This window comes from Sciurus vulgaris (genome assembly GCF_902686455.1).
Source record: "Sciurus vulgaris genome assembly, chromosome: 6".
Lineage (NCBI taxonomy): Eukaryota > Metazoa > Chordata > Mammalia > Rodentia > Sciuridae > Sciurus > Sciurus vulgaris.
Window position 1 is genome coordinate 76,221,621 of NC_136466.1, and position 24,860 is coordinate 76,246,480.

Sequence of the window (24,860 nt, forward strand, 5' to 3'; positions counted from 1 at the left end):
CTAGTCTCATAGAATGAGTTTGAAAGGGTTTCTTCCTTTTCTTTTATTCATGGAATAATTTGATGAGTATTGGTGTCGATTCTTCTTTGAAGGTCTTGTAGAACTTGACTGAGAATCTGTCTAGTCCTTTGCTTTTCTTGGTTGGTAGGCTTTTGATGGCATCTTTTATTTCATTGCTTGAAATTGATGTTTAAATTGTGTATATCCTCCTGATTCAGTTTGGGTAGCTCATATGTCTAGAAATTTGTTGATGTCTTTGAGATTTTCTAATTTATTGGACTATAAATTTTCAAAATAGTTACTAATTATCTTCTGGATTTAAGTAGTATCTGTTGTGATATTTCCTTTTTCATCACAGATTCTAGTAATTTTTCTCTTTTTTCATTTGCTTAGCTAAGAGTTTATCAATTTTTTTTGCGAAGAACCAGCTTTTTTTTTGTCAATATTTTGAATTATTTCTTATCTTTCAATGTCATTGATTTCAGCTCTGATTTTAATTATTTCCTGTCTTCTACTGCTTTTGTTGTTGATCTGTTCTTTCTCTAGGACTTGGAGATGTAATGTTAGGTCATTTATTTGTTGACTTTTTGTTCTTTTAACATATGAGCTCAATGCAATGTACTTTCCTCTAGCACTGCCTTCATAGGGTCCCAGAGATTTTGATACATTGTATCAGTGTTCTCATTTTCCTCTGTGTATTTTTTTATTCTCTCCCTGATTTCTTCTACTATCCATTCATCATTCAATGGTATGTTATTTAGTCTCCAGGTGTTGGAGTAGCTTCTACTTTTTTTTTTCATTGATTTCTACTTTCATTCTTTTGTAATGACTTTTCTGACTACTTCATTGGCTTATAGAACTCTTTAAATTTTTACTAGTCTTTCATATTTTTTTTTAAAGATAGGATTTGCTAGTGACATGTGCCATTAGTGATGGTACACTGGATCTCTTCTGTCAGTTTACATAACAAACCAAGAAATACATATTTAGTATTTAATACATACTTAATACATACTAGTACTTTTAGTCCTAGTTCTTCATGTCTCCCATTTTTATTTGAGAAAAAGAAACTCAGCAAAAACATTAACCAGACTTTATGTGAAAATGTTTATGCCAATGACTGCATAAGCAATCTGGTCTTAGAGCAGATTTCAAAGGTCCTCCAAATTGGCTTCAAGTGCTCTGGAATATAGTCCCCAGTGGGGAATGCCAATGACCAGAAGGAGGACTGAAGATGAGGCCATGAATGTATGAAAGTTGTGTTCCATGCATGCCTTCAGTATCCCCAAGCTATGTTGATACCAAATTTCTAGAATTTCTGTTTTTATATATTTGATGTGTGCTCCAGATATGTCTTCCTTCCCCAAAGTTTAATTTTCACATTCTAAATTCATTTTTTATTTGGTTTATATTTTCATTCATCTCCTATCTCCTTTCTTAAAGGGTGTATCTACATCCAACTCTAATCATGCCTTCTATCTTTAATAAATTGTCATATCCATTAATCATTCTGAACAGCTTCCACTTTCAGTGCCAAATCTGTCAATGCAATATAAGATCAGTAATTGCTAAGCATCCATCATATCTGAAGTAATGTGTCACTAAATTCTTGGCTGTTCCCAATGGTTAACTAACCTGAGTCTTGTTGAACCAGAGCTAATGTCAAGTGGTTTCCTTTCTGTTTTTTTTGTTTCCCTACATAAAATTATTTGAAGAAAAAAGCCCATCTTAAGCAACAAATTTTTTCTAAATCACTTATGTAAGCAAACCAGTATTGCCACACAGAATTTTAAGCACAGCTGGCTGACAAATCAACCACCTATTAGCGTACTGATATCAAGAAGGAGAGATGTGCTAACTCAATCATAGGGGGAAAAGTCACATATAATAATTTCACTAACTTCTTTTCTAACTGAGCTAAAAATAGCATGGGATACAGTCAGCAGTGATTTTTAAGAGTCTTTTTCTAAAGGCCATGCATTTTAAAAAATACATGTTGCATCTTCACTTTCATGATATCCAAATGTCTCTGGGTCACATTCCAATAATGTTCACCTTCTGTCCATAGATAAAATACAGGAAAGGACCATAAATGGTGAACTCCATTTGGCAGCCTGACAACTTCCTTGACAGAACTATATCTGGCTGGGAGACCTGAGCTTGCTGATTCAGCAAGGTGACACGGCCATGGGCCCGGGTGGGGCAGTTAAGGCCACTCTGAAGACCTCAGCTGGTACCTTTCTATTAGAGTTCTGCATCTTGGTTTCTGGGCATTCTAATCAAGTATGAGTTGGATTAACCCAGGCTGAAGACTTTCTGGGTTTATTGTCAGCCTGTCAGCATCTCGCAGTAGTGATGGTGAAGGCAGATAGCCAGGAAAAGTGGAAGCCCCTGAACTGGGCTCACAAAACTTACTAGCAAAATTCTCTGCTTTATTTTGGAAGCATTTCTGAGATCTTTGTATTCCTTCTAGCTGTTTTCAGTCACCACACAGCACTTGCTGTCATACAAAATTCTAAACACAGCTGGACAGAGAATCAACCACAGGCACAGCCATACAAAGCAAGGAGAGGTTGTGACAAGTGTGTGCATATCAAAAGAATAAAAAAAGTCATGCAAAATAATGTACATGCACCTTTCCCTCTCTTGTTTGCTTCTGTGTTCTACTCTATTAATCATCCTCATGTTGTGAAAACAGTGAAAAATCTCTAAATTCTGGGTGCTAGAAATCCATTGATATTACACATGAGCAAAGAAAGATAGCCCCGGTGAACAGTATCACTGTAAATTTCTCCACTCCTAACTCAGAAAGCAGTAATGTTAGCACTATATTTCAGAGTTTTATTACCATTGGTCAGATATGTTCAGGAGTGTGATATAGTGATAAGCCCAAGATAACAGTCATTTGACTGGAAGATATGAAAGGAAAAGACTATATATATTTATATTACACACACATATGTATTTATAATTGCTTTTTTGGAAGAATATAAAGACAGAATGCTCTATGTTAGGAAATAAAGAGTTCTCAAAAGGCATTTTCTCTTTTTTTCCCACAGTTAGAGGTGCACCTAATTCAACCCTGACTCAATGGGGTTTCCAATCATCAGAAATGGAATTATTCTTGTCCACATGCTCTGTTGGTGAGCAAGTGTCACTATTAGAAGCTAGTCCATATCTTTCACCTTTAATTGTAGCTAATGTTACTGCATGAATGAGAATTGGAAAAGAGAGCAATTAATTTGATTGATGCAGACAGCCAAAGTGGGTAATTTAGACCCCCGAAACTTCCTTTAGGACTTGAGTGAGCCTATTGGGCTGTCTTGGTAAGTCACAACAGGGATAATTGCCATCTTTTCACTCCAGTGTGTGGACAACTGCTTCTAATACTTTTTTCCCTCTGGAAATTTGCATTTGTATTTTATTGAGTTAAATGATGATAGGTAAAATTGGCCATTAATATATTAATATGTTCAAATTCAAGTATATTTTAAAAACAATTAGACAACAATCTGAGATAAAATAGTTTTAAAAACACTCACACAAGCACAAAAATACTAACAACAATAAAAATACAAGCTTAGTGGGGAAAAAGTCAATTTAACATCAATTTTTATCTGTAAGGTTGATAGACAGTGCACATGTAGTCTTTTATGTAACTGGAACCATGGATTACTGTGGTTAGTGTAACTTGAAAGAAAACAAGCTGTTCATTGACCGTGAAACCAGTTCAGTGCAACTAATTCTCTGTATTTCAATGATAAAGACATTTAAGGAATTAGATGTATAAGTTTCATTAGGGCACACCAATAGGAAGCATCTAATTCCTTAAAACAGTACTCTAAAAGTTAAAGGAGATAGTCTTGAGGGGATAAATGGAATTAAGGAATAAGAATTAACATATTTTGTTTTTCTTTTGAGCAAAATCTTCAGGAATTCTTGTGTGAAAATAAATACCAGTCATATTTTTGTGGCTAATTTTTATGTGCCAACTTGCTTGGGCCACAGGGTGCCTAGGTATTTGGTCAAATATTTTTATGCATGTGTCTAGGAGAGTGCTGGTGGATGAGATTATAATTTTAATTAATGTACTGAGGAGAGAGGATTTCCTTCCTTATTTAGGAGGCCTTCATTCAATAGAAAACTGGAAATCTCTATGTAGTAGAATGAAATTGAACCCCTGTCTTTTACCCTGCACAAAACTCAAAGTGGATCAAGGACCTAGGTATTAGACCAGAACCCTGTGCCTACTAGAAGAAAAAGTGGGACTGAATCTCTAACATGTCAGCTTAGAAACAAATTAGGCAAAGGCACTGAACAAATACTTCACCAAAGAAGTAATATGAATAATTGAAAAAAATATGAAAAAATGGTAAATATCTCTAGAAGTTAGAAAAATGCAAATTAAAACTGCACTAAAGCTTTGCTTCCTGATCACTTTGATGTGAGCTGCTTCACTTGTTAATACTCTCCTGCTATGATGCTCAGCCTCACCTAAAGCCCTGAGAAATGGAGCCAGCCTTTTACTGACTAAGTCCTCTTAAACCATCTTGATGGATGTGGTAAACACCCTAAAAATACCTGCTGTCTGAACCTTTGAGGTATCTGAAGGGGAAGGGGCAAAATGAAGAGCTTCAGAACTTGACCCTTTCTGGTCATGTTGGATTTGACAGTCTCCCTGACCAACTGGTCAAAAAGTCTACTTCTCGAGAATTCTGTTTCAACATCCCGTGTGTTGTGAGACAGGCATGGCAAATCCACATTAATCGATACTTTATTCAACACCAAATTTGAAAGTGACAACAAATCAGGTATCCAGTTAAAGATCAGAAGTTGTGAGCTTCAGGAAAGCAATGTGTGGCTCAAGCTAACCATTGTCAACACTGTGGGATTTGGAGACCAGATAACTAAAGATGACAGTTGTAAGCCAATAGTGGGATACGTCGTTGCCTAATTTGAGGCCTACTTGCAGGAGGAATTGAAGATTAAACATTCTCTCTTCAACTATCATGACACGAGGGTTCATGCTTGTCTCTACTTTATTGCCCCTGTAAGTCATTCACTGAAGTCCCTGGACATGGTCACCATGAAGAAGCTGGACAATAAGGTAAACACTATTCTAATAATTGCAAAAGCAGACAGCATTGCCAAGAATGAATTGCACAAATTCAGAAGTAAGATCGTGAGTGAACTAGTCAGCAGCAGCATCCAGGTATATCAGTTCCCTACAGATGAAGAAACGGTGGCAGAGATTAATGCAACAATGAGCATGCACCTCCTGTTTGCAGTGGTTGGCAGCACTGAAGAGGTGGAGATTGGCGACAAGATGGTGAAGGCCAGGAAGTACCCCTGGGGCATGGTACAGGTTGAGAATGAAAACTATTGTGTTTTTGTGAAGCTGCAGGAGATGCTGATAAGTGTGACCATGGAGAACTTGCAGGAACAGACACACACCCTCCATTATGAGTCGTATCAGTGTTGTAAACTTGAGGAGTTGGGGTTCAAGAACACTGACCCTGACAGCAAGTCCTTCAGTCTTCAGGAGACATATGAAGCAAAAAGGAATGAATTCCTGGGAGAATTGCCAAAGAAAGAAGAAGAGATGAGACAGATGTTTGTCATGAGAGTGAAGGAGAAAGAGGCTGAATGTAAGCAGAGAAGGAACATCACGAGAAGTCTGACTTTCTAAAACGGACATACCAAGAAGAGAAGAAGAAAGTGTAAGACAAGAAAGAGGAGCTGGAGGAGGAGGTGAACAAGTTCCAGAAGAAGAATGCAGCAGCTCAGCTCCTACAGTCCCAGGCCCAGCAAACCCTGAAAGACAAGAATAAGAAAAAAACAAGCTTCACATAAAGCCTAGCAAGCCAAGCACGTCCCCGCGTTCACCTGCTCTTGCAGTCATAGTGTACCTCTGCCATCTGTGTCCTTTTGTTCTATTTTGTTTTGTCCTTCCCCAAACACCAAGAACTCAACTCATTTTGCTGAATGTTGTTGGTGGTGAAAAACGATAGAATGAGGGAATAATAACAAAAGCTCTGTGCAGCTGGACTTTGTTTCTGAAAGTAAATGATTTGCCTTTCATGCCTGCTCCAAATGGTGGCAGGAAGCATGCCTGTTTCTTGTATGTGGCTTTCAATGAGGAAAGTGGGGTAAAAGGCTACCTGTATTTCTGATACCTCAGCAGCTAAACTAAAACCCTAAATAGCCGTGACAACAACTTGCATTTTCTTGATTGTTCATCTCCATGATCACACAATCCTAAACTGTCTTTTCTTCACACCAGCCCCAAACTAAGAAAGATTTGAACATAGGCATAAAGGGGGGCAAGCATCATAGATGACTTTTACATTTGCGTGAATGTTTTGTTTTAATGGCTAACGTTATTGGCTTGAGCTTGTGGTCTGTTCAAACTGTCTCTCGTAGGGTTGAGACTGTATCTGACCACCCACTCAAAGACTGGCCAAGTTGGGACCAACTGGTGTAAGGAATGATGATCATGTTCACATTGACCAGCATGTCCTTCATCCTCCCTCAGATCAAGATCTCAAGGGTCATGTCATATATCACTGATTTTAAAAGAATCTCCCACTGAGGACGATGGGCTTCCCACCAATCTTCTTACAGTGAAGACTCTTTCCTAAGCACACCTGCATTGTCCTCTCAGCAGGCTGAGGGGCTGGACCTTATAAACTAATTCCAGATCTTATAACTAATTCCAGGACATTGGTACTTGCAATACAATTTTCACTCATCACAAGAAGGAAGAAAAATACACTTAATTCCATCTCACTCTTGTCAGAATGGCAACCATCAAGAATACAAATAACAATAAATGTTGGCAAGGATGTTGGGGAAAATGTACACCCATGCATTATTGGTGGAGCTGCAAATTGGTGTAACCACTTTGGAAAGTAGTATGGGAGATTCCTCAGAAAACTTGGATTGGAACCACCATTTGACTCAGTTATCCCATTCCTAGGTTTATACCCAAAGGGACTTAGAATCAACATACTACAGTGACACAGCCACATCAATGTTTATAGCGGCTCAATTCACAATAGCTAAACTGTGGAACCAACCTAGGTGTCCTTCAACAGATGAATGGAGAAAGAAATTGTGGTATATATACACAATGGAATATTACTCAGCCTTAAAGAATAATGAAATTGTCACGTTTGCGGGTAAACAGATGGAACTGGAGAATATCATACTATGTGAAATAAGCCAATACCAAAAAACCAAAGCCTGAATGTTCTCACTAATATGTGGACGCTAACCCTCAACAAGGGAGGGTGGGGAGGGGAAGAATAGAAGTCCACTGTATTAGACAAAGGGGAATGAAGGGAAGGGAGGAAGGATGGAATAGGAAAGACAGTAGAATGACTCAGACGTAACTTTCCTGTGTTCATACTTGATACATGACTAGTATGATTCCATGTCATGTATAACCATAAGAATGGGATCCTTATTAGAATAACTTATACTCTATATATGTATAATATGTCAAAATGCACTCTACTCTTATATATAAGAACAAATTAAAAGTTAAAAATTTAAAAAAATTTTAAAAAGTATAAAAAAAACCTGACCCTATTATGGGTAAGAGGAAACTTCTGCCTAACTGCTTGAGCTGCGTATTCCATCTTTTCTGAGTTCTGAACTCAAACTGAAACTGAAGCCTTGACATCTTGGGTCTTGGGCCTGCGTACTCGCAGTGAGACCTTTCAGGGTCAGCGTTCAGTTCTGCTTGCTCTCAGGCCTTTAGACGAGAACTGGAACTACACAGTGGCTCCCACGTGCCGACTGCGGATCTTGGGACTTATCAGCCTCCATAACCACTTGAAGCAAGTCCTTATTTTGCACCCCTATCCCCGCTACACCCTATTGATCTGTTTCTTTGCAGAAGCATGATTCATGCAGCTAATTTGTGTAGTGTCTTCAAGGTTTTATCTCTGCCCTCCTCTACCCCAGCATTATCTTTTGGAAAGTCCAGTGTTTAAAATTTCTGAGGGAACCCCTTTCCTCTGCTCAAGCAGCTATGTGTAAGTATGTTCTTCATGTTTTTAAATGTTTTCTGATTGGTGGTCCATAACTCTACATCTTAAAGGAGAGTTTCAATGGAGGATTGTAATATGTCCATATTCAAAGTGAAAACTAGTACCAAATCACACATTAGTTGATTAAAATAGTACTGTGGTGAAGTGACTGTTTTACCTAAACATAGAGAGCTATTTTAATTTATAGTTACAAAACATATGTCCTATGCCATACTTACAAATTGCCTGATAGATTCAGGTCATAACTGTCTTAAGTCCCAACAAATTCTGAGAAATACATTGAGAAAAGAAAAAGGGACACATGCAAGGGGTCAATTCTGCCATGTTTTCGTATAATTTTAAGGTTCAGATCCTTAGGTACAGAAAAGTCAAAGGCATCATTTTTTCTCTACAAAAGTTCTATAGCTCCATTTAATGCTCAGTCATTTGGCAAACACTCAAGATTGGTGTTTCTTTTAAGCAGAAAGCAAGGTGAAGGAGGGAATTTGCTATCAATTTAGTAGCAAAAATTTAGATTTACAGAATTAGAAAATGAATTTTAGGGGAACAAAGATATGGACCAAATTAATCTGAAGAATTTCAATCTAAGCAAACCTCTGTAGACTAGACTCTGGATGCAAATAACAAGAATCTAGATGAAAGATAGATTAAATCATTTAATTAATCCAGTTAGTAAGGTTTACCATGATAAACATTTTTATTTTGGCCGCTAGTGGCTTCTTAGCAGCCTGATTTTTTCCTTCCAATTCTATACTCAGGTATGCAACCACCCACATTTTATTTTAACCTATGTAGACATACGTTAACATAAGTTTAATATATTTAAAATTAAACTCTTCTCCCTCTCCCTCGAACCTTCTGACCTCATTATTTTTTTAGTAAATAGAAAATTCCTTCTTCCATTCACTCAGATAGCGACATTATCTTTGGCTCTTCACTCACATTCCACTCTAAATCTATCCGAGGATCCTGTGATCTTTTCTAAAGCTTAGTCACTTTTCAGGGCTCTCGCTCTTTCCACCTGATTCAGGAAGGAAGAAAAAAATTGATATTTGAGACAGAACAGTCTCCCTGTTGAAGGGATTTGTGTCAAAATAAATATAACTGAAATCTTTACCATAGGTCATGCACCGTCCTATATAGTAGAGATGGGGGTGAACAATTTCACATAGTTTATGATCTAAAAGAGATGACAGATAAATCAGTAAGCAAGTGAAATTATTACAGATGTTTTAAATCCCATATGTGAGATTAACCAATGGTAAGACTGAAAGCAATAGGAGAATTCACTTTAGATAGGCAGGAAAGAAACTATAGGTGGAGACCCGCTGGAGGAGAGCCAGCAGAGTATGGGCAGAGGCAACAGTAGAGCAAAGCCCAGAAGGAAAGAGCTCACCATGTGCAGCCACTGAAAAGATGGTCAGCCTGCCTGCAGAGCAGTGAGTGCAGGGAGAGTGGAAGCTGGTGGAGGTTGACTCCTAAACCCAGACCACACAAACCCAAATGAGGAATTGGCAGTTTCGTTCTAAGAGAAAAGGGAGTCCACTGTTTTAACCAGGGAGCAGCAAGAGCAAATTTACCTTTAGAAGAGAAAGGATTGCAGTCTGAACTAAAATTGATGTCTTGCTTATCCCCCATAAGATTTAAAGCTTGTCTTGATTTATACTAATTGTCAGTGAAAATTCTTTGCCAGAACTTATCCTTCCCATCAGTGATTGTGAATTTGATTTTGTATCTATATAAGTTTGTATCACGTAGTACAGCTGTGTGATTTGGCTATAATTTCAGCACCTGGCAATGTAAAAATTCATTTGTAAACCATTTCTGGCCTGATGAGGGCAACATTTGACCAATTCATTGGAATAATTAGAAAAAATAGAGAACATCTATGAAAGGATACTGATATTTTTAAATTGCAATAATTCTAAAAGGTGGATTTTTGAAGGTGGTCTTTCATTTGGATATAACATTTTAATGTATTTGCATGTATTTAATTTGTTTTTAAAAATTCCACACACACACACACAAACACAAGCATGTGCTCTATTATAAATAAGTTTATAGCAAAAAAACAAACACCACCAAAACTCTTAGAAAAAAATAGACCCTCTTAATTTGTTTTATTACTTTCCATCCTAATGATGATGATACATTCATACATTTATGTGACATTCCTTTTTCTTATCATCACAAAACTTCCTACAATAAATAAGGAAATTCCTACTTTGATAATAATTTCAATCCTAACATTTATTTTGTATTATATTGTTTTCTACACTTTGAGGTCTTAGATTATTCTAAGAGTCACAGAATAATTCAATGCAGCTCTATTAAAAACCCAACAAAACTTAACTTCCCTTCCTGATTCTCAAAGCAAATCACTTAGTTTTCCACCTCTGATGGTACTTTTTTTTTTTTTTTTTCAAACCACCTGTTACACTTTGCTAGCTGTAGCCAAAGATTTGTGAGATGTTCATGTACAATGTCTTCAGGGATTTTTCTTTCAATAGTTGCTTAAAATTTTAAGGAGGACTCTTGAGGACCCATAAGCTATTATCCTAAGGAATTAATTTTTAATGTGGAAATTCCAAGGACATAGCCAATTCATATGGATTATTTGAGGTCTTCAAGTTCGTTCTCCTTTCCTTAAGCTATAACCACCATGAGAACCTTTAAAGTTGCCACCTCTGCTGCGTTCATCTTAAAGCTACACCTCCCTGAAATGAATTTGTCTCATGAAAATTATCCTGCAATTTTTTATGTAGGCACTCAAAAGTTTTAATCCTTGATTATACTTAAAATGTCATTATAATTCCCTCTTAAGGGTTATATAACATTATCACAAGGATAAAGTAGAATGATTAATTATAATAAGGACTAATTAGTATTTACACTCTACTTTCTCTTGCAATTCCTTTATAAACAGAGCTAATTAATAGATTAGATGCCAATATTTTGTATTCAATGAGTTTAATGCATTAGATTATAATTTATTTTTAGCTCCAGTGTTACTTTAGCATTTTTATTTGGAGCAGCTTAGTACAACAAAAGGCTGATATTTTTCTTTTCTGTTCCAGCATGAGCAGGTAAAAGAACCGCTTATTATTAAACCATTTGTTCTTACTAGAGCCCTGAAAACAATGAGAAAAATGTCACTTTCCTTAATGGAGACATTTTAGCGGGATATCATGAATAAATTTATTACAGAAATAAAATATATATTTCTAAAAAAAGATGAAGAATGCTTTGCAAAAAGCATTTTATATTTTGTATTATGATCAGTTCATAAGGATTTAGAAAACTGGTTGGTGCACAATATAAGAACTATTTTTCTGTATAGATGGAAAACCAAATCCTTGCACTTTCACAACACAAATTGACCCTAATTGACCATTTCATCCCCATGATATGGATCTCACTAAACAGACAAGGAATCTGCTGTCCTCAATTTTAAGTATAGATTGTACCTTAGCCTAGTCCTTAGATTTCCAGAATATTTGTTATGACTGATAGTTGATTTTCAATTTGTGATTTTTTTTCTAAAATATTTCGTCAAAAACTCTAAACTTCCCTCTATATACGGTTTTGAAATGTTGTATTTCATTTTAACCTAAATGCAGAGTATTCCTTTAATATCCTTGTGATTTATCTTTGACCCATGGTTATTGGGAAGTATGCTTTTTAATTCCCAATATTTGGGAATATTAGGATCATCATTCTATTCATATCAAATTTAATTCCAATGTTATCAAATGTCATACTTCATAAAATATCAATTTTCAAAAATTTAATGGAACTTTCTGATGTCTAGCATTGTTTATATTAGTGAATGTTCAAGATGCATGACAAGAGTATGTATTCTACAGTTGTATATAGTTCTAAAAGCCAAATTAGATCAAAGTGGATGGAATATAATTACATTTCTTCTATGTTCACTAATTTGGGGTTCTATTAATGAAGGAAGAATTTTAAATCCCCCAATATAAATCCAGATGGGACCATAATATCTTTTCTGTCAGAGTTTGCTTTCTGTTTATTCAATCTGTCCTATTAAGTACACATACATTCCTGGTTTTAATGTTTCTTGAGGAATTTATCCCATTTCAGTGTTATTAAGTATCATTTCCTTCCAGAAATCTCCTTTGTATGAAAATTTACTTTGTTTGATGTGTACACTTCCATCCCAGTTCTAATGCTTATCTTTCATATTATACAGGTATGCATATATATACATTATATGTGTGTGTATTCCCTATGCTTTTCCATTCACATTAGCTGTGTTTTATAACTTAAAATATACTCTTTTAGACAGCATTTGTTCAGTGTTTTTCTTTTTAAATCCAGCTAGATACTTTTTTGCCTCTTAATTAGAGTCTTTTATATATTTATATTTAATGTAAAAATTAATATGAGTAAATTTAAACCTACCTGTTTGTCTATTTATTTTCTATGTTTTATCTTTCTCTTCCCTACTTTTCATCCTTTCCTTGTTTAATGTTAATAAAATGTTTTAGTATTTCATTTTATGTCATCTATTGGCCTTTTTGTAAAAATACATCTATTTTCTGGAGATTGAGGCCAGCCTCAGCAACTCAGTGGGATCCTATCTCAAAATTTAAAAAATTAAAAGGGTTGGGGATATAGCTCAGTGATAAAGTGTCCCTGGGTTCAATCTCCAGTACCAAAAAAGAAAACAAAAACAAAACAAAACAACAACCAGCAAAACAACCACCAAAACACAAACAAAAAATTCAAAATTATTTTATATTATTTAGTGGTTGTTTAAGGTAATACAATAAGTATCTTCAACATATCAAACTCTCGTTATTATAAAGACCTTCATATAATATAGAATAACTTGTAGAGATTCTGGATTTTGGTAGCTTATTGTAAAGAGTTGATATTTGTTGTAGCCAGCAATTTAATTGTTAACTGATCACCTTGAACTTGTAGACATTTAGTTTTCACTTTCTCAGGGTGTTATGCTTTAGTTTAGTCCTTAGTCTTAGAGAAAATTCCTTGGTCCTAGAAAATATTCTTTGCTCTAAAGGGATGGTTGTTTGAAGTTTAATGACCAGATAACAATTTTGGGCAAACTCCTCAGAGTGAGCAAATTATTTACTTTTTTTTTTTTTTTTTTTTTTTGCAATGATCAACAGCTTAAATTTACACACAAATAATCAGTCTTCCAGTAGTCACTTTTTCTTTTGCTTGCTGGAGTTTCTTCCACATAGCCATAGTTCAGAGATCATCCAAGGATTTGAAAGAGGTTTACATACAGACATTCTGGCTTCATCTTCTATGGTCCTCTACTTCCTGGGATTTTCCTTGTAAATTTCCAGATGCTCTGAAACAACCCAAACTCTTCTGACACCTAAAGCAATAGACCTGAAGTTTTCTGCTTAACTATTAGCTTTTCTGCATGTGGGAAGACTGGAGCATTCTCTAAGGAACATCACATCAATGACTGTACCACCTGGTTTCATTCCCATTCTTTCCAAGAGTTAAACCCCACTCGATTTCTGTCTGCTTTCAGTTGCTCTCCAGTGCCTTAAAAGTTGATTTTTATATTTTATCCAGAACTCATGATTGTCACCTCTGGGAAAGTAATTCAAATTAAACTGATATGTCATTTCCAGAATTGGAACTGGGAAAATGACAATTTTTTAATATTAAGACTCCCTTATGAAAATAACTGGAAGATTCAGAGCCAGATAGGGCATAGCAATTTATATGATCTAGAAATTCACAGTCTCTGTTCAGGGGGGATAATGAATTTGTTTTTTAAAAAAACCAATTTCATCATCAGCTTTTTAATTCTTATGCTGAGTCAAATGATGTTACTTCGGGGAAAAGTTTATTGAGTAGAAGAGACATTACTGTTTTCTTCTTGCATTAATATGAAGTTGATATTATAATATCAAGGAGTGTAAAAACTTCCAGATTTGGGATACTTTGTTTTACACTTCCTTTTGAATGTTCTTGACTTAATTTCCCATACTTATTTCAAGAGTCTTTAACTTAGGTTTGGTAAAAAGGGATTCATTTAAACTGAGGCATTAAAAGTATCCACTATCTTCACTTATTACCATTTTTTGTGGTTCATTTATTCATTTATTTTAATATGATAGATAACATTGTAATTTTATCATGTGCAACATGACCTTTTGAAATGTTTATCTAAGCATTTTGTCTAATGGTTAAATCTATGTAATTAACCAATGTATAACCTCACATAGTGTGTTAGTCGCTTTTTGGTTGCTGTGACCTAAATACCTGACAAGAATAACACAGAGGAGAAAAAGTTTATTTTGGGCTCATGGTTTCAGATGTGAAGATCATGGACAGCTAATTCTATTGTTCTGGGCCTGAGATGAGGTGGAACATAATGTCAGAAGGACATGGTGGAGGAAAGCTCCTCAGTTCATGGCAGACAGGAAACAGAGAGAAAAAATGATGAACCAGAGACAATATAAATACCAAAGGCACATGCTCAGGGACCTACTTCCTCCTCACATCCTACCTGCCTACAGTTACCAAATAGTACAGTAGTTCTTTCATATTTTTAATCCATCAAATGGATTAATCCACGGATTAGGTTACGATTCTCACACTCAATCACCTCTGAACATTCCTGCATTATCTCACACATGAGTTTTTAGTGGACAACGTCATACCCAAACCATAGTACATAGTTTTCATTTTGGAGGTGAAAGCACACAAAGTCCACCCTACTGCTTTCAAGAATACAACATGTCATCATTAAGAATAGTCACCTTGTTATAACAGATCTTTTGAAATTTATTTCTCCTAACTGTAATTATGTATCTTCTGACTAATCTTTCCCCCATACCACCATTCTTTTGAACTTCCCCCCAATAGCCTTAGTGTCCACCAGGATGCTCACTTCTTTTATTCCTCAACTCTTTGAGAATCTACATATGAATGAAGTCATGTGGTATTTGTCTTTCTGTGCCCGGTTTATTTGACCTAACATAATTATCTCTAGTTCCATACATGTTGTCACAAATACCAAGATTTCAGCTTTTCTTTGTGGCCAAAGAGTATTACATTACAATGTACCACATTGTCTTTGTCCCTTAACTTGGTGAACACTTGGGTTGATTCGATATTTGAACTATTCTGTAAATAGTGGTGCAACAAACATGGTAGTGCAGGCATCTCTTTGATATGTTGGTGTATTTCCTTTGGATGTGGACCAGGTGGTGGAATTGCTAGATTACATGGTAACTCTATTTTTAATATCTTGAGGAGTTTCTATACTGTTTTTCACAATGATTATAGTAAACATACCCTCAGTAGTGTATGAGGTTTTCTTTTTTTTTCCCACATCCTCACCTACACTTTTTTTTTGGTCTTTTTGATAATAACCATTCTAATTGAGGTAAGGTGATAATTCACTGTGGTATGATTTCTATGTCCCTGATTTTTTATGATATTGAGCATTTTTTCATATCCTTATTGATCATTTGTATACCTTCCTTTGAGAAATGTCTATTCATATCTTTTGCCCTTTATTGGGCTGTTTTGTAGTAGTTACAGAGTTGTTTGAACTTCTTATGTAATTTGGATATTAACCCTTGTCAGATACATAGTTTGCAGATATAATCTCCTATTCTGTAGGTTTTCTTTTCATTATGTTGATTTTTTCCTTTGCTGTGCAGAATCTTTATTTTGATGTAATTATCTCTATTTTTGCTTTTGTTGCAATCCTTTGAGGTCTTATCTCCTCCAAAACCATTTGTTTAGTCCAATGTCATAATGCATTCCCCTATATTTTCCCTAATAACTTAATAATTTCAGCTCTTATATTTAAGTCCAGTTTGAGCTGATATTTATACTGCACGGTAAAGGTTTCATTTCATTCTTTTTATGTATCTGGTCAGTTTTCTCAGTTCTATTTATTAAAGAGATTATCCTTTCCCCAGTATGTGTCTGTATTCTTTTTATGCCAGTGTCATGCTGTTTTGGCTACTAATGCTTTCTAGTATATTTTGAAGTCAGTGTGATACCTCCAGATGTGATTTGTGGTTTTGTCGTTATTGTTTACTCAAGATCATTTTTGCTGTTCAGATTCTTTTATGGTTCCATATAAATTTTAAAATTTTTTCTACTTCTGTGAAGAATATCATTGGTATTTTAATAGAGATTGCACTGAATCTTCCATTTACTTTGGGCAATATGGTTATTTTAACAAAATTAACTCTTCCAGTTCAGTAACATGATATATCTTTCCATCTATTTGGGTCTCCTTCAATTTCTAAACAACATGCTCCTGAATAATCATTTTGAAAAAGAAATCAAAAGGAAATTTTAAAATTTCTTGATATGTGATAATGAAATGCAACATTTTAAAACCAATGGAATACAGCAAAAGTAGTTCTAAAAGTGAAGGTTATAGCAATTTCTGCCTACATCAAGAAAGAAAAGATACTTCAAATAATGTCACTCCTCAAAGAACTAGGAGAACAAGAAATATAAGCAGAGGAACCAAGTGCTACTGTTCCTGGTAACCCAATGAGGGTGATGTGAATGTGTCTCACATGGCAGCAGTAGATTAAAAGTTTCTACTTCAAAATCACATACCCTCTCCTTAGTGTCTCAGGGCTCCTACAGCAGCCTTCAGTGACCCTGTCCTACCTCTGCTAATTATCTAGTGTTTTTTTTCCCTCTGTGCTCTTGCATCTAAGACAGAAAAACAAGGACCTTGAGACCCATCCCCTCCCTAATTTTATAAGAGAGTTGTTATGTATTAGGGGGGTTCTGTTTATTTTGTTCTGAAATTAAAGTATGCAAAATTAAATATATATATATATATATATATATATATATATATGTGCAAACTAAACCCTAAATTAGTAGAAAGAAATAAAGACCTCAGCAGAAAAAAAATGGAGATTGAAAAATATAAAATATCACAGAAACTAAGAGTTGGTTTTCTGAAATGATAAACAAAGCCTTACCTGGAATGAGGCAAGATGGACTCAAGTAAATAATGAGGTAAACAATAACAACAACATAACAGTAGCATTGCAGATGATACCAGAGAAATACAAAAGATAAGGGACTATTCTGAATAGCTACATGACAAAAAAATTGCAAAACTTAGAAGTAATGGATAAATTCCTGGACATACAATTTACCAAGACTGAATTAAGAATAAGTAGAAAAACTGAACAAACCAATAATGTATAAGGAGATCAAATCAGTAATAAAAATTCTCCCATCAAAGAAAAGTCCAGGACCCGATGATTTCATTGATGAATTATATGAAATACTTAAAGAATTAAGACCAATTTTTCTCAAACTTTCAAAACTAATTGAAGAGGAAGGAATTCTTTAAAACTCTTTCTACAAACACCATTATTATCCCAATACTAAAACCAGACAAAGGCATAACAACAACAACAAAGGAAAAAGAAACTGCAGGTCAATTATTTCTAATGAAATAGATGCAAAAATTCTCAACAAAATACTAGCAAACTGAATCTAATAATTTATTTAAAAAATTCACTGTGATAAAGTGGTATCCAACTTAGGGATGCAAGGACTGTGTGATGCATGTGAATCAATGAATGTAATACAGAAAGAAGGAAGAAACCACATGATCATTTCAATAGACATAGAGAAGAAAACACTTGACAAAACCCAACATCCTTTCACGAATAGAAGTTCTCAATAAATTAGGTATAGAAAGAATGTACCCCAACACAAAACAGCTGGTAGGTAACAAACACAGCAGAGTGGGGAAATCCAGATGCTTTTCCTCTAGGTCAGGAAAGGCACAGAACACTACTTTCACCATTTCTACTCAACATAGGGCTAGACGTCCTGGTCAGAGCAACTAGGCAAGAGAGAGAAATAAAGGTCATCTACATTGAAAAGGAGGAAGTTAAATTGTCCCGGTTTGCAGACATCATAATTTTAAATATAGAAAACATGTGACTCTACAATAAGAAAAGCTATTTGATCTAATAAACAGTTTGAGGAAAGTTGCAGGATACCAAATCAACCTACAAAAATCAGAAGCTTTTCTATACACTTAATAGTGAACTATCCAAAAAATAAATCAAGAAATCCCATTTACAATAGCTGTGATAAATAATCAAATAAAATACCAAGGAAAAAATTTAACTAAAAAGATGAAAGATATCTAAAGTAAAATCTTCACTTAATTGACCTTTGTAATCATTTCCTCCTTTGGGCTTATTTAACTCTATATTCAGGGTTGTATATTCAAATTAATGCTTGCAGGAATAGACAACATAAAAGCTGGTCAAGTTGGGGAAACAGAAAATTCTAGAGGATGAGATGGATTGGAATAGCATGTGTTATGAGAAGGGTCAATCTCATTGACCTTCGCCATTTAGCGAACTATTTTTATCAGATCTGCCCTTTCAGGAGAAGCTAAAAAACTACAGACTTGAGTGTAAAATTTCCTTCTTATGAAATCATCCTTCGAGTCATGTTTGATTAGCATAGAGTCCCTGTCTCTTTATTTACTTATTTCCATCATTGGTTCTTCTTCCACTGGTGTCTTCTCCCTCACTTGCTTAAAAGTCTCTTTCACACAAGTCAACCCAAATTCTAATTTTTCCTATGCTCAATTCAAATTTCATGTCCCCACAAAGCTGCTAAGATTTTCCTGGTCTTCATTGCTCATCTTTCCTTTCTTTGAAATCTATATTTGTAGTCTAGAAAGCATTTTATTCTCAATTTTGTCATCTTTTTACATAGGGAGTTGTGCTTGAGTTCCCAACATGTTTTCTTTATTTCTCCTGTAGACTCTCATACTTTTTTAAAAAAATTTATTGTTGGCATTTTTTTTTGGGTGGGGGGGAGGGATGGTGGTAGTACCAGGGATTGAACTCAGGGGCACTCAATCACTGAGCCACATCCCCAGCCCTATTTTGTATTTTATTTAGAGATAGTGTCTCACTGTGTAGCTTAGCACCTGGTTTTTGCTGAGACTGGCTTTGAACTTGAGATCCTCTTCTTAGCCCGTGAACCGCTGGGATTTTGGCATGTGCCACCAAGCTCAAACTAATTGAAAGTTTTTTTAAAGTGTGAATAAAGGCGAACATATAGGAACTTTATTGATTTGGAGACCATGGATATATCTCATCGAAACCCTTCATTTGACAAATGAGGACGCTAAGACCCACTAAGGTAGCAGAATTTCTTTTGACCAATTTGAAAGTTACTGGCCAGCTCCAATTAATTCAATCATTCTATTTGTTTCTTTTTCCATCAGAGTAGATTCAGGACAAGATAAATTTCCATTCACAATCAAAGTATAGGTTTGTTCTTTCTTCCTCATGTTCTCTCTTTTTAGTGTTGGTGAATGACAGAATTAGATTCTTTAGAGTGAAAGAGAAAAATTAAAATATCTTTCCCCTGACATTGGGAGTACCTGATGGCCTCATCCATGTATTCAATTTGGTAATGGAGAAGTTATGAGCTGGTCTAACTCTGTTGTTTCCAAAATTTTGATTTTATAGTGTCTATTTCCCTAAATGAGCCTTGCATACAAGAAGGCATTGTAGTTATGAAACAATTGCAGTGTGTCTCTTATCAAACCACCTATCCTTTCACAGATTCTTAAACAGAACTAAATTTCATGAAAAAAAAACTGTAGGAAAGGTATGCTAGACATAAATTCTGTGCCAGTATGCATTTACTTTTTGAACATAATCATCATACCACATGATGGCAACCTAAATCAATTTCTATAAATGCAACATTGAAGTAAAAACATAAGGGTTTACAGATATGAAAACTGTGATCTTCCAATCTAGAACTCTAGATGAATAATAACATTATTCATGAGCTTCAATTCATTAAAATTATTTATAGCTTCTTTGCTCAGAGACTAATATGAAAGTTACAGTAGTTTTTTATGGAACAAAACTGTATTCACAACCATTTTAAATTCTTAAAGAGCTTAGATATTATGCAAATAAATTTAATATACCTAATTTTATTGTATAAAAATGAAAAACTTCCTGAAATAAACTACAAAATTAAACTATCAAAATAGCTCTAAAAGTTTTAATACAACTAGAAGTTGTGTTTAAGTCTCCAATAATAATTTGTGAGTTGAATTATTTGTTGTAATTTTGTGATTTGAATGTAGTTTTCCTGTGAAATCAAAAGCTCACATTTATAAGTAATGATGTCTAACTTTAAAGGATAATGCAAAAGGATAATCTTTTATTATATGTATCTGAAATTCTTATTTGAAGTTCTATTATTTCTTTTTATTTATTATAACTTAGTGATTCTTCATTAGCAAAGGAGGCACACATTTGTTCTTTTTTCATCTAAAAATATTTATTTTCTCTAATTGATATTTAATAATGGAATCATTACTCTTTCAAAAAGACTAGATCACTTCCATTTATGTTCTAGTAAATATAAAGGTTATAAATGTGGCATTTATAAATGTGCATTAAGTTAATGCAGTTATTTTGTTTATTCTCACAGTGTATCTGAAATATGTTTTGTTTCCTGAGTCAAATAAATTATTTCATTCAATGTGATATTACATTTATTGCTATAATGGATATGCTAATATATATTCTTGCCTCAGTTATATTTTTGGATTGGAAAATCATAATTTTCATATCTGTAAAGCCTTATTTTTTATTTCAACATTCCCTTACTACCAACTAGGACATTTGGGCTAAATGTAATGTTTTATTTAATCAACATGTACATTTTCATTTTGTTCTTTCTACTAAGTAAGATAGTTTCTGAAGCATGATTATTTTAGAATATATCTGCAGTTATTATACATTATTGCACATTAGAATTACCTTAGAGAATTTTTATAAATCCTAATGTCAAGGTCTAGTCAAATGAAATTAGATGCTCTAGAAGTGAAATCTAGACATCATTATTTCTTAAAACCTCATAGGTGTTTTAAAATAAACTGTGCATCCAAGTTAGGAAAAACTAGAATAAATGAAATGAAAATATTGACATATAAGAATAATGTAGGCCTGATTTTTTTAAATTATTATTATTGCTACCATTGTCATTATTGTTATTTGTGATAGGCTCTTACTATGTTGCCCAAGAGGTTCTCAAATTCCTGGGCTGGAGCCATCTTCCTGCGTTCATCTTCCAAGTAGCTAGGACTACAGACATGCTCCAGCACACCAAGTTTAAATTATCATTTAACTGCACAAATTTGTGGGCTACCTTATGATAATTTAATACATGTACACAGTGTATAGTGATCAAATCAGGTTAACATTTATATTTCCTTGACAATTTTTTTAAACTGTATTAAGTACTAATTATACATATTTATGTATTACAATGTGATGTTTAATACATGCATATAATATATCTATCTCCTTATCATTACTTTGTCTTTGGAGGACTTGAGTTCCTCTCTTGTAGTTCTCTTTAAGATATATAATAGGTTATTGTGAACGACAGTCCCCCCTCTTCCCCACTTTTCGGTAGAACACTAGAAGTTATTATTTTTTTCTAATGGTGCTTGGGTATGCACTACCTAACTTCCAAGTATCCCATCTCTACCCTACCTTTCCCAGTCTCTAGGAATCATGATTATACATTCCAATGATTTTTTTAAACATCTGTAAATGAGATAGAACTTGTGAAATTTATCTTTCTGCACATGACTTAAAAGTTTGCACTTCCATTTTGCTATAACAGGATATCATTATTTTTATGGATGAATAAGATTTCTGTGTGTGTGTATTCACACATTTTCTTTATCCATTCATTTGTCAGTGAGTTCCTAAGTTGATTCCATATCTTAACCATTGTAATGGCTCAGCAAAAAACATGGGCATGTAAATTTCTCTTCAATATGTTTATATCATTTTCTTTGGATATATATCCAGAAATGGGACAGCTGGATCATATGGGAGATCTATTTTTGAGTTTTTTAAAAAACCCTCTTATCCTTCTCTAAGTAGCTGTACCAGTTTATTCCTACCTACAGCATATGAGAGTTCCCTTTTCTAAACTTCTTTGCCAGCATGTTAGTTTTTTACATTTTGATAATAGTAAATAATAGTCATTTTAAACTGGGGTGAAATGATTTCTCACTGTGGTTTTGACTTGCATTTCCCTGGCAGCTGAAATAGGAGATTACTTCATAAAATGTTTGGCCATTTGAATTTCTTCTTTTGAGAAGTGTCTCTTCATGTCCTTTGGCCATTTTTAATTTGATTTTTTTCTTTTGTTATTGAGTTTTTTAAAGTTCCTTATACATTCTGGATATTAATCCTTTGTCAGATGAAGAGTTTTTCAAACTTTTTTCCCACTCTCTACGTTGTTTCTTTAATGTATTGTTTCATTTGCTGTACAAAACCTTCTTAGTTGGATGTGATCTCATTTGTCTATTTTTATTTTTGTTTCCTGTGATTAGGGATATATATTATAAATTATTGAATTTGAAAAAATTGAATTGCCTTTATCAATGCCTTGAAGTGCTCCACCTAGGTTTTCTTCTACTAGTTTTAGAGTTCCAAATATTACATTCAGGTGTCTGATGCACTTGGACTTGAGCTGTCTTTTGTATTCAGTGAGAAATAAAGGTCAAGTTTTAGTTTTCTGCATTTGAATATCAAGTTGTCCTAGCACCATGTATCGTAGAGGCTGTCCTTTGTTCAACATATGTTTTTGGAAACTTTGTCAAGAATATGATGCATGTAAATGCATGATATTATTTCTGGGCACTCTGTGCTCTTCCATTTGTCTATGCCAAAAAGATGCTGTTTTAATTACTACAGCTTTGTAATATATTTTGAAGTCAGGTAGTGTGATACCTCTTTTGGTCATGATTTCTGTTACTACTTGTGGTCTTTTGTGCTTCCATATGAATATTAATTTTTTTCTGGTTCTGTAAAGAAAAAAAAATGATATTTGGGTAGGTATTGCATTGAATCTGTGAATCTTTATAGGTAATGTGGACAAGACCTAGTTTAAACTACAGTTATCTCTTTTGCCATGATCTTCTAAACTGCTCAATTTTTCAAAGACTCAATTAATTTTAATGTAATATTTTGTTTATGAAAAATGTATGCTATGTCAATGTAAGTAGTGATGCTTAACTAATAAAAAATACTGACAAAAGGAGCAACTACCCATAATCCTACCATATAACTTGAAATAAAAAATTACAATGTGTTCATCTTATCCATCCTCATACTGTCCTCATATTTAATCTGAAATTTGTGTCTCTTTCTCTTGTTTTCCTGTAAATCTTTATTAAACATGTACATGAATGCTATACTATTTAGCTTAGCATGATTTTATGTTTTATTAAATATTTATTACTTTATATAATACTCGGGATTTGTTTTACTTTTTGTCCAATCAATAGATGTTTCAGACATCACTCTGTTGTCATATCTAGTTACAGTAATTAAATTATTTTCATGGAACTATAATATTTCATTGTATATTTTTTAATTCTGTCAATGAATATTTAATAATTTTTCAGCTTTGTTATTGAATATGAATGAAACTCTTATCAACATTTCTATTCAGGCTCTGGTATGGTATGGAACTATTTTTCTAGGTGTTACCGAGGAATGGAATTGCTGGGTCATAGGATATGTGAATGGGTAGCTTTTAAGATGGTGCTATTGCCCTCTATCTCCCCCAAGTGGTAGTGTTGATTCACACTTTCCTCAGCATTGTAAAACTCACATTGTTCCCCCTTGTCACCAAGGTTTAGTGCTGCCAGACTTTATCAATTTGTCAATTTAGTGGAAAACAAAAGTAATTCACTATAGTGATTTTAAAGGGTTTAATGACTTCCAAGCATTTGCTTCCCGTTTGTATATCTTCTGAAACTCCTCTTCATGTCAGTTGTCCATTTTTATTTTGGCTTATTCATTTTATTAATGAACCATGGTTTGGCTCCACATTTGTTATGCTGTTTTATGACAATCATAATTTTCTAATTTTAGTTAGGTTGTATTTATTAGTTAGAATACTTACTCAATTTTAAGCAGTCTTTCCCTGTGCTTATATCATAAAATATACTCCTGTATTTTATTGCAAAAGTTTAAAAGTCTGCCTCTTGTTTTTCTTTCATTAAAGGAGATGGGGTTCTGGCATGAAGTAGGGATACAGACTTTTTTTATCCCATAATAATAGCCAGTATTCACACATCATATATACTGAAAACTTTGTTGTGTTCACATTGCTTATCCATGTGGCAAAATACCAACAAACCATATTTAATAGCACACTAAAAAGATTAATTAGCACAATCCAGCTGGATTCATCCCAAGGATACAAGGATGGTTCAATATATGAAAATCAATAAACATGGTACACAACATCAACAGAATAAAATACAAAAAATATATCATCATCTCAATAGATGCAGAAAAGACATTTGATAAAATTCAACATCCATTCATAATAAAAATCTGAACAATTAGGTATAGGAGGAACATACTCAACATAATAGAAACTGTATTTAGTAAGTCAACAGCTAACATTATAATGGATGGGGAAAAGATGAAAGCTTTCTTTCTAAGATCTAGAACAAAACAAGAATACTCATTTTTACCACTTTTATTCAACATAATACTGGAATTTATAGAGCAATCAGGGAAGAGAAAGAAGTAAAAGGGATCCAAATTAGAAGTCAAATCATAGCTGAAGATTTCTCATTATATGTGTTTTTTTTTTATTATTTAAACAAATGGGATACATGTTGTTTCTCTATTTGTACATGGAGTCAAGGCATACCACTTGTGTAATCATAAATTTACATAGGGC

At 34.1% G+C, this 24,860-nt stretch overlaps 1 protein-coding gene and 1 pseudogene across 3 annotated transcripts in view; both read left to right on the top strand.

Moving 5' to 3' along the window:
* LOC306663437 (septin-11-like) overlaps window positions 1–6,604 on the top strand; it is a 33,457-nt pseudogene extending 26,853 nt beyond the window's left edge. The window contains exon 3 of the transcript in view: window positions 4,578–6,604. The product of the transcript in view is annotated as a septin-11-like (transcript). The remainder of the gene's footprint in view (window positions 1–4,577) is intronic.
* Window positions 1–24,860, top strand: part of TMEM232 (transmembrane protein 232) — a 326,537-nt gene that overhangs the window by 238,681 nt on the left and 62,996 nt on the right. The window lies entirely within an intron of this gene.